Raw genomic sequence first — 10351 nt, 5'->3', positions numbered from 1 at the left:
ATTATTACCAGGACAGAAGCCTCAGCTCTCCTCTGCTGCCCACGCACGGACAGCGCTGCCAGGCTGCCTCCTGCGACGGTCCGTGCCCTCAGACCAGAAGTGCCCCGAGGGACTCTGCGATGCCTCCTGGGAGCTGTACTCTGAAGTTCGACAGTCAATAAAGAGGAAAGTAAAGCACCAAAAATACATTTCTACCGAAGAGTTATGCTTGTTAACATTTTTAACCTATTTTTTTTAAATTATTCAATACACAAGCACACCTGGTATTGATGATAACCCAACAGAAGATGGAAATGATAATTGTATGGTTTGCTCTGCTATGAGTATTGATTGTCTTTATATTATGTAGCACAGCCTTTTATCTTCATTGATGAAATAATGTATTCCCTTACAGTGTGCATCGCGGGGGGGATTTATGCGCAATGGCTGCAAGAGCCGCAACACACACTCTGGCACGTAATCCAAAGTTTATTCACTAAACTGGGTATCACAGTAGGACAGCATTTTCTTGGCTACCATTTCCATTCCGCAACAGTCACACAGGTCGTGCTCACCACGTCCAGCCCAGCCCCTCCCGCCTGGCAAAGCATCACCTGCACCCAGGGAGCAGGAGACTTGCCCTCACCTTCTATTTGCCAGACCCAGCTGGTGGTCCCATTCCTGCACGGAGCCGATCCACCCTAGGGTCAACCACTCCTAAAGCAAAAAAAAAATAATTAAAATACATATAAAACCCCCTAATCCTCATATACATACTTCACTCAAATATATTTGACGCCAAGCTTGGTGACAGAGATGTCTGGCTTCTATTTCCCTGTGATCACTTACACCATTCCTCAGTAGGCTCCAGCCATAGCCTTTCCTCTGTGCCACCGCGGGTCCTTGCTCACCCCTTCACTGACCTGAAGCAGGTACATGCCCAATGGCAACAGCCAGACCTTGAAATGCAGAGGAGGAGGAAGTAAAGCTCTTATTTAGCTGTATAAGCAACTGTTCTTTCAAGGAGCAAACACATGTAAAATCTGAACAGAGAAAAACGGTGATTTTTAAAATCAGTGTCTTGACTCGATCTGCTCATTGGGTATGACTCCCTGGTTTCTTTCATGGCATTGCGTCCTCCTGAGCTTTGGGATGGTGAAGCAGTTTTGCAATCTGGAGTCACTGTTTCTTTCCTCAGTGCTCAATTATGTATGACACAAGCAAAAGCCTCTTTCATTTCGTGCGGTTGCCATACCCACAGCCTATCTCCAAGTTCCCAGCTAAACCTTCCCAAAAAGCAGCGTTTGTGAGATCTTAAGGCACTACACTTACAGCATAAACCATTCAAGTGGATATTTCAAGTGGGCTGAATGTGATGGAAGGAAATGGAAATCATTCCTCGGGCTCTGTGTCCTGATTTTCTTCCTTAATGGCCACTAAAGTTTTAAATGGCGAAGAATAAAATGACCAAGAAATGAAGTGGCAGAAAAATTAAGAAACCAGGGCAGTGAAACTTCCAACATTTTTTTTTCCTAAGAGAAAAGGACTTGATTTCATACTCTGCATGGAGACTGCAGTCACCAGGGTTGCAGGCCGCCTACAAAGGACCGGTGCTTTGCCAGGGTTTGCAACAGAAGCTGAAGATACCATGAGCGGAACATGCTCACGGCACTGCCATCACACCTCCGTGCATGGCTTTGCGCCCCTCCTTCGCTCTCAGGGCAGAAGATTCCACACGTGCTAATGACGGACCATGAAGGACTTCCCCACACACCCTCAGCAGCTAAAGGTGTGCGTCAGGTTACCCAGTCGGTTATGTGCCACCCAGGAGGTGGCCCGAGTCCCTGCTGGCGCTGCCCGAGCAGCGCGTGCCTCCTCCATCGCCGGGTGCTGCTGCAGGGCTCTCCAACAGCACGCCACGGAAAGGCACGGGGAGGGCATCAGGGCTTGGAAAGCAAGCTGTAAGGAAAGCCACGCAGGAGAAAATAGCTCAGAAAGTGAAGTGAACTCACAGGGAAGCAAGGAAAAATGTCATTCATCCAGATACACAGGGGAAAAATCCTCACCACTTTTCAGACTGTTCTGCAAAACTTGAAATTCACGTGCTAAATTGCATCCAGAGGCCCTGCAAATCTTATCCACGTTTTCCTCCTGACTCCCTTCCCGATGGACTGTCAGAGAGGCACACACGTGCAATCGCAGGTGCTTTAGCAGAACTGCTGGGTGGTTACAGGGGCCACAGACAGGGCTGCGGGCAGGGGGGGCGCAGAACTGCTCCTGCTAACGTTAGCTGGGAAGGCCCCGGTGCCTCTTGCTGAAGTGCCTCCACACTATGGTTTGGCTGGTTAGAGCACAAGCAGCTCATCTGCAAAAGATATAAAGGGACTGTCGAGTAAGAAATTATTTCTGTTTCTAATTTAATAAACTACGGCACTTAAGAGAAAGGTAAAGGATTGATGACTAAGAGATTTACAAGTGCAAAAATGAAGGAGGAAGCTTTCAAAAGCCTGAAACCAGTTTGTGAAGTGCAGGACACGGATTTCATGCAGCACTCGCTTCCCTCCAAGGCCTTGCACCGCTCACGCGTTTAGATTCAAACCAAGCTCTGTGTCTGGTAAGCAAAACGGGATGGGAAGTCCCCAAGTGGAGGCCATTAGTAAATTAATGTTTGGTTTCCTAAATGATTCACAAGCTTTCCATGAGTAGGTAAAAGGGACTTAATGATTAAAATGGCTGCTAATACCCACATAAATAAAGAGCTGTTCCGCACTAAGCAAACGTGCTCGTCTTACTCAGGCATAACGCCATTAGCCAAGAGGGCTCAAGGAAAGATCAAAGTCCCACCTGGCTCATTCATTTCAACGCAGTTGCTAATTAGTTAACGTGGCATCTCAATCCATATATTAACAGGGAAAGGTAGAAGTATGTGTTAGAGCAAAGGTCAATAAAAATATCTAACAACAGTTTGATTAATGTATATTTGCAATTATTTAAATTAGGTCATCTCATCAGTCACCACATGTAATGGGCAGGTAACATGGGTGGAAGGCTCCTTTTGCTCATCATAGCTTATTATCATAGAATCATTAAGATTGGAAAAGACCTCTAGGATCATCAAGTCCAACTGTCAACCCAACACCCCCATGTCTCCTAAACCATGCCCTGAAGTGCCACGTCTACATGTCTTTTAAATACCCCCAGGGACGGTGACTCCCCCACATCTGGGCAGCCTGTGCCAGGGCCTGACCGCTCTGGCAGGGAAGACATTTTCCCTCACACCCAACCTAAACCTCCCCTGACACAGCCTGAGGCCGTTCCCTCTCGCCCTGTCACTGGTGACTTGGGAGCAGAGACCAGCCCCCCCCTCACTCCAGCCCCTCTCAGGCAGCTGCAGAGAGCGAGAAGGGCTCCCCTCAGCCTCCCTTTCTCCAGGCTAAACCCCCCCAGCCCCCTCAGCCGCCCCCCAGCACACTTGTGCTCCAGACCCTGCCCCAGCCCCGCTGCCCTTCTCTGGACACGCTCCAGCCCCTCAAGGCCCTTCTTGTCCCGAGGGGCCCAAACCTGAGCCCAGCATTCGAGGTGGGGCCTCCCCAGGGCCGAGCACAGGGGCCCCATCCCTGCCCGGCTCCTGCTGGCCACCCCAGTGCTGGCACAAGCCCGGGGGCTGGTGGCCTCCTTGGCCACCTGGGCACTGCTGGCTCATGTTTTGTGATGAATTACATTCAACTAAATGCTGCCCATCCCTGCTCGGAGCGCCCACTGTGCCCAATGAGAGGGGCACAGTCCCCAGGCACCGCAAGGGGCATCAGAGTCAAGCGCTGGTTGCACTTGTGATGGCGAGTGCGAAGGCAATTTTGTGGTTTGGTGGCACTCATGCTGCGGGTCACATTCTCACTCAGAACCCTTTTTCCCTCGCCTGCAAATATTTACGTGACGGACTTTCAGCGGCCTCTGAGTACAAGTTACACCAAATTAGCGTGAGTGATGCTCCGTGTCAAACAGCCTCCCAGTGCCACCTGTCTTTATGGAGACACGCAGCGTGGCGTGGCCAGGAGCGCCCCAAAGTGGCCACGATTAACGGCCCTGGCGCCAGCAGCCGGCGCGGGAGCTCGGAGCAGCCGTCATCACATGCAGGAGATGGGCTTAACCCGCACGCTGCTAATTGCTGCTTGGGTTTGGTGCGTTTTAACCACTTCTTTGAGACACACGTCCGCACAGCCCCTGCCCTCCCTACCTAGAGCAATACTATAAATTGAGCACAATCATTCTGAATATCTTTTTCCTGGTGACATACTCTTTTGGGGAAGATATAACAACTACTGAAAATTGAGAGGTACTTACCCAGGCCTGCCATTCAGGATTTAAGCCCCTGAAGAACTGCAGATGAAGAATCACAGCTCAGCAAAAGAGCCTACTTTACTGCAGACTGATTATGCTTCTCGAGTTCCCTTTCACCCCCTTTTTTTTTTGGGGGGGGGAGGCAGGGGGTGGGGAGCATGACACAACACCTCCCACTAGCCATGCAAGCGGAGCAATCACTGCTGCTGCTCAGGATCCCTGGATCTCAGACTGCGACTTCAGTGTATTGCAGCTCATCTCCTGAAGGGAAGTGGAGAGCCTAAGAATCGAGGACAACATCATTACATCCAGATAGAGTTTACATTTCAGTGACTGAAGACAAGGAGATGATAGGAAATCAAGATGGCAGGTCGTTACCGCAGCCAGTCCATTCAGCCTCCGATCGGTACAGCTGCAGACGTGAGCTGGTCGGGAATTTTGAAGGCACGCAAAAAATGTTTTAGTTTTTGTTGGTTTTTTTGGGGTTTGGTCTTTTTTTTAATCCAACAGCAGAAACAACAGTACTGGCAAAATCTGGGATAGCTGACGTAGTCACTCCTTTACAGAAACTAGTCCTTGTTTTCTTTCAAGACTAGAAATACATGGAATCGGTTAATACATAGAAAGTGTTGCTTTAGATATGTTTGATATAAATTCTTCACTTACAAGTGATAAAGGTACTCGGTGTTGCAGCGGAGCTGCACCGTGCACGAATGTGTCTGTTCTGCCGCTGACAATTCTGAAACGTGAACAATTCAGGAAGGTGAAAATAGAAAAGTTCTGTTGATATGTAAGCACAAAGAGAGTTACGTTATAAAACTCGGAGGGCAAATATGACTGAAATTCTGAAATAGAAAAAACCACCTGTTTAGAGAAAAGTTTGGCAAATTAAAGGTGGTGTTTCCATATAATTTCATTTTAATACAGCAGGTACAGCACAATGCTGAGCACCAGCTGCAATTGCACTCGCATCATATGGAAGCGTAGTCCAAACTGCAGCTGTTTTATATTTAAAATTCTGAAATTGGGAGCATCTACTTTGAAATAAGCCTTATCCTAAGAAGTATTTTCAAGGATTGGAGTGATAATAGTATCATTTTCATAATAGTATAATTTTAAGCAATACTCTTCAGTTGTATCATTAATTTTTCAGCAAGAAAACATTTAATATTTTCTTGCTAATATTAACCCCAATATTAAATATTTGCAAGTCAGGCCTATAGAACTATGCACAGGGAGATTTGGAGGGGCAAGGCAGAGGCTAAACGTTTTCAGGGACTTTATTCTGTCCTGCAAATAATCCCCTGGCTGTGTGCCCAGAATCAACCCGTTCTGGTGTTGAGCTCAGCATCACAGCACTTCCCAGCCAGCTGGTAATTTAGGTTTCACTTTATCCCCAAGGAAGATTAAAGGCTCCCGTAATGTGCAAGCTTTCAGCTTGAAATATTGTCATGGAGTATATTTTGAGGGTTGGGGGTTTTTTTTTTATATTCCTCAAATAAACTATCCTTCTCCAGCGTGGAGAAGAGAATAGAGGGGACTAGGATATAGGTCAATACAACCGCGAAGGGTGGTGAGGTTAACAAGGAACGGTCCTTCGTCTTTCCCAAGCCCGGGAGGCAGGTGCCGCTCCGGCTCGGAGGTACCATGCTGGAGCTCACGCGCCGTGGGGCTCCTCGCCGCCGGGTCCGTGGGTTTTCGGAAGAATGCACTAATGAAAAATGAACCGATGGCTGTTGAATCCCTCGGTCACAGCCACAGGCTTTTGGAGGTTATAATCTGGAGAAAAACCACTGTGTGCTTTTCCCGCTCCTACATTTCTGTAGGCGTCGGGCGATGGACCATGCTGAGGACCTGGGCTGGGCAGTTGTTCCCCCGGTCACCAATGTTTGTATATGAACATCAGCCTTTCTGAGAAAGAACATATTCAGGAAGTCTGACAGGCAAAAACTCCCTCCTCCCTGCCTGTATAAAATTATGTAAATGTGTGGGGTTCATTCCTTCATTCCATTCCTGGGAATAACACCTGGTGGCACCCAGGAGTGCACCGAGTGCCAGCACTGGCAGGCAAAGAGAAAACCCTCCGTTGCAAAAACACTCACAGCCTACTGTTCCCTCTTTCCCTGCCAACACATCAGATGAAAAGAAGACTTTCAAGGGAGGATGGAGCAAAAAACCCAGACAGACCAAAAACAGAAGCAACACCACTCCCAAAACAGTTGTTGCTTTGGTTTACAGATACTCCCTGGCTGGAGGCACTGCTCTCACACCAGACAGACCCAGACACCTGTGAGCAAACTCCTGGGGCCTGGGCTGTTCCATTTCACATGAAACAATGAGAATACTCTTTATCCAAGAGATTTGGAGAGTTGATTGTGAAAGAGAAGGGCTCCCCTTTACCCTCACCGCTGCTTGGCAGCCCAATGTCCCGGCTTCCCTGTCCCTTCTTCTACTTCTCCTTATTCAACCCAACCAGTCCATCTTGCAAAAATAAGGGTTTTCAGTGAAAATTTTGCTGCACTTGAAAATTTCCTTGGAACTGTTGTTCATGCCTATATGGTTCTTCAGTACATGGAGCCTGTTTGGATCAAGCCCTCCGAGGCACCATTTTAAGAACTCTTTCTGGCAGCGCTACACTTTAGCCTGGACAAGACAGTCTTGAACACGATCAACATCTCCCCTGTCCCCGCAGGACCGCCCGCTCCGACACCTGATATCGAGGGTCTCACTGGCCCAAGCCCCACCACAGCAAATTCAGTTTCTAAAACATTAGCATGAGCAAAGCCAAACGAGGCAAGAGGAGCAGATGCTGGAGTTTTCTATGCGCAGAGGTTGTAAAGCCACTTCTGGAAGTATATTTTTACTGGTAGCAATCACAAGCATTTGTTATCGCTTGGTGCCTTCTCAGTGGTAGGGTCACGTTTTCGATTAAAGCTTCTTTAGTGTTGTTTTGCTTCCCCAGGTGTTAGCCACGTGCGTTGGAGCCGGCCACTGTTATGGTGCTGTGTGGATGAGAATATCATTAACTTTGACAACATGCAATTATTGCCGCAAACTGATTTTAAAATGGAAAATTTTACCTTGACTGGAATATGTATTTCCTTCTAGCTCATCAAGACCTATATAAAGCCTATAGCTTTTTTTTTTATTAAAGATGTAAAACTTACCTTTATGGAGCCCACAGTTTTTGGTTTCACATGTTCTTCTATCCAGCTGTATCGAGTGTCCTTAGTTCTCACAGATATCATAAGTGTATCATAGAAATAATTACGCTCTTAAACAGGATTTTTTATTTAAAATCTATATAAAATGAGTGGCACTTAAAATGCTGCCAAGAGTGGCTTTTCCTGTGTACCTGCAGCCACCAGGCCGTTCACCCGGGGATCCTGGAGTAGAGGAGCTCAGTGCCACGCAGCAGCACTGCTGGCACGACTGAAGCGCAGCTTGCGTAGCGCTATGAACGGAAACAAACTGGAAGAGATCAAAGCTGCACGGGGTTTATTTTTCTACAGTGAAAACTCCTTGTTGTTGTCCTTTTTTATATAAAAAATAAAATCAAATAGTGATTGCTGAACACACAGGTCAGATACAGAACTGGAGAGGCAGAACTTTGATCTTGTGAGATCTGAGGGGTGTTTCCCACGCCGGGAAGGCAGCGGGGCAGCCTCCCGCCTCCTCCCCGGCAGCACCACCTCAGCTCTCCCGAGCAGAGGGACTCCTTGCTCGCAGCTCCCCGGCACCCACACGTCGCCGCTGGGCTGGGGCCGTGGCTGCCCCCCGCTCTGGCCCCAACACCTCCGTCGCATGGAGGTTCCCCTCCACAGAACTGGGGTGAATGCCCATGAAAAAGGGACCAGACCCAGGTCTCCTCCAAGGGCCCAATTCATCAGCAGCCAGGTAGCATTTGCTATTAAGACTTGTAGAGTTTTTCCCCCACAAGGGAGAGCCACTTACTACCTCTTTTAAGCCCCACATACACTCACAAATCCTGATAAATTGTTGTAAAGTGACTCCTTATTCCTTTCTTTCACTCTTGTGATACATAGAAAACCTCGAGTGAAACAAGTATTTACCCAGGCGCCTGCAGCTGAATTAGTACGTACATCACCAGCAACATATCTGCTAACAACAAAAAATATTGATAGTTATTGGTTTGAATAAGATAGCACCATAAGCTGTCTGAGACAAAATAGGCACTACTTAGCAAAAAGAATGACAAAAAGGAGAGAAAAACAGAAACAAAGTCAAGGAGGAGAATCTGAATTACGGTATATACATCTTCCCAAATACCTCTGCGCTGGGAGCAGGGTGAAAAGCAGGTCAGCAAGGACTGATGTAGACATAGAATATTGCAGTAAAACAATTTCAAGGTTTCTAGTTTGTCAGAATTGTCTGGTTTAGGTTTGTATTTCTTTTTCTCTTTAAATGAAAAGAGGGAAGAATGAAGGACAGTTGGTTTGGGAGGAAGTTATTAAATTAGTGGTGCCGATCTGTTTTTGCTTTAGGAGCTCTCTAATGACACTCAAGCAACCTCAACTGGAGGAGATACAACAAAATACAAAAATACAGTAATGTTCAAGAAAGAGCTCTCCCTTCTTCATGGTCAGAGGGGAATCAAATGTCATTTCTATTGCACTGCTACTGTGTTGTTGTGGCATATAATATTTAAGAGATGTATTATTATGAAAGTAAATTCAAACAGAAAAATATTCTTAATAGATTAGCAAACTACCCACCCAACTCAGCAAAGAATCTCTGCTCCTTCCTCCTCCCACCAGCACAGTTCAGTCAGACAAATTCCTTCATTTGGGATGTGCTCATCCTCCTCTCCTTCTCTCACTGTTTTCATGCTAATAACACCACTGAAGCCTCCAGCATTTCTAAAGACAGCCCTTCTCATCTCCCTAATCCCTGCATAACGCTTGTACTACCCCATTTTCTCACCAGCTGAACTAACAGTTTGCAACAAAGCCAAAAGAATAACTGAAACCTCAGCACCCAGAATCAGCCACGGGTCCTTTGCCTACAAAAGCAGGTGTCCAAAGGATGGACCAAAGGGGTCTTGGTAGTTCTGCGTGACTCCCCCGGTAAAACAACCCTCACCCTTATTATCTATTGACACACCCATTTCTTTAATAGCTTTAGCATAAATGTACACCGACACCTTGCAACCCCAGAGACCCAACTCTGAGCTGGGGCTGCTCACAGGAGCTTCCCCTCCTGAGCCGAAAGCGCAGGACTGGCTCTGCTCCGTGCACACCGTGACTTCGCTTTGCAGACGCATGGGCGAACGCTACTGCCGAGTCCTGGATGTCAGCCCACCCGCGTACGGGCTGGGATAAGACTGCGGGTTTTCTCAGTGTTGCTCTGCGTGAGGTGACTTTTCCACGTGTCCCTTCCCTTTAGCTGTTCTGGGCTTGCCCCCAGACTCAGACCTACCTGGTCTCTGCCAGCTCGCTTTATCACACTTTGCAGTGGGACACCTTGTTTCTGAGGTTCACTTGGACAGCACCACCCCTGTGGGTCACCTAAGTGCAGGTAGAGATTAGGGACTTTTGTTTTCTCGCCATGGGAGGTGTTACAGGGACGACACAACTTCTCATCAGAGCACCCCTACAGACTAATGACTGAGGTTTTCATGTGTCTTAGGGTGAAACAAATCTTCAGCTCTTGATGTCAGTATCAAATCCTGTCCTGGCTTTGCTACAGTCCCAATTAATCCCCAAGATGGGACCTTCTTTGCTTGGATCATGCCAAGTGAATTTCATAATATTGAGCAAAAAAGTCTATATTTCTGTTATTTTCAAACAGTTTTCTCCCTTCTGAGAATTTTTTTTTCCCATTCTAAAAATTACCTCTTTCCCTAGGTCTTACTGATGGTAAGTTCTGGTCAATGTACAATGCAGATTTCTGCATTACCAAGAGCTTAAACAGACTATTACTGCTTATCACTAGTCCCCTCAGCCCCTCTTTGTACCCCTTTGCACACCTTAACTTAAAACTGAGAAGGGCAAGTGCTCAGTTGCAGGGAACG

The 10351-nt window shown here is 47.3% G+C and overlaps 1 long non-coding RNA gene across 1 annotated transcript; it reads right to left on the bottom strand.

Annotated features, from left to right (window-relative positions):
- Positions 1-4326: 4326 nt before the first annotated feature.
- On the bottom strand, positions 4327-7314 carry LOC142061729 (uncharacterized). Its single transcript, XR_012662221.1, has 3 exons — positions 4984-7314; positions 4696-4909; positions 4327-4597 (listed from the first exon to the last, which is right to left on the bottom strand). It is a non-coding gene; the product is annotated as an uncharacterized LOC142061729 (long non-coding RNA).
- Between the last annotated feature and the right edge of the window lie 3037 nt (positions 7315-10351).

Source organism: Phalacrocorax aristotelis, chromosome 9 (genome assembly GCF_949628215.1).
Source record: "Phalacrocorax aristotelis chromosome 9, bGulAri2.1, whole genome shotgun sequence".
NCBI classification, from domain to species: Eukaryota; Metazoa; Chordata; class Aves; order Suliformes; family Phalacrocoracidae; genus Phalacrocorax; species Phalacrocorax aristotelis.
Note: the sequence above shows the minus strand (reverse complement) of the source record. Positions and strands in the feature narration are given on the sequence as shown.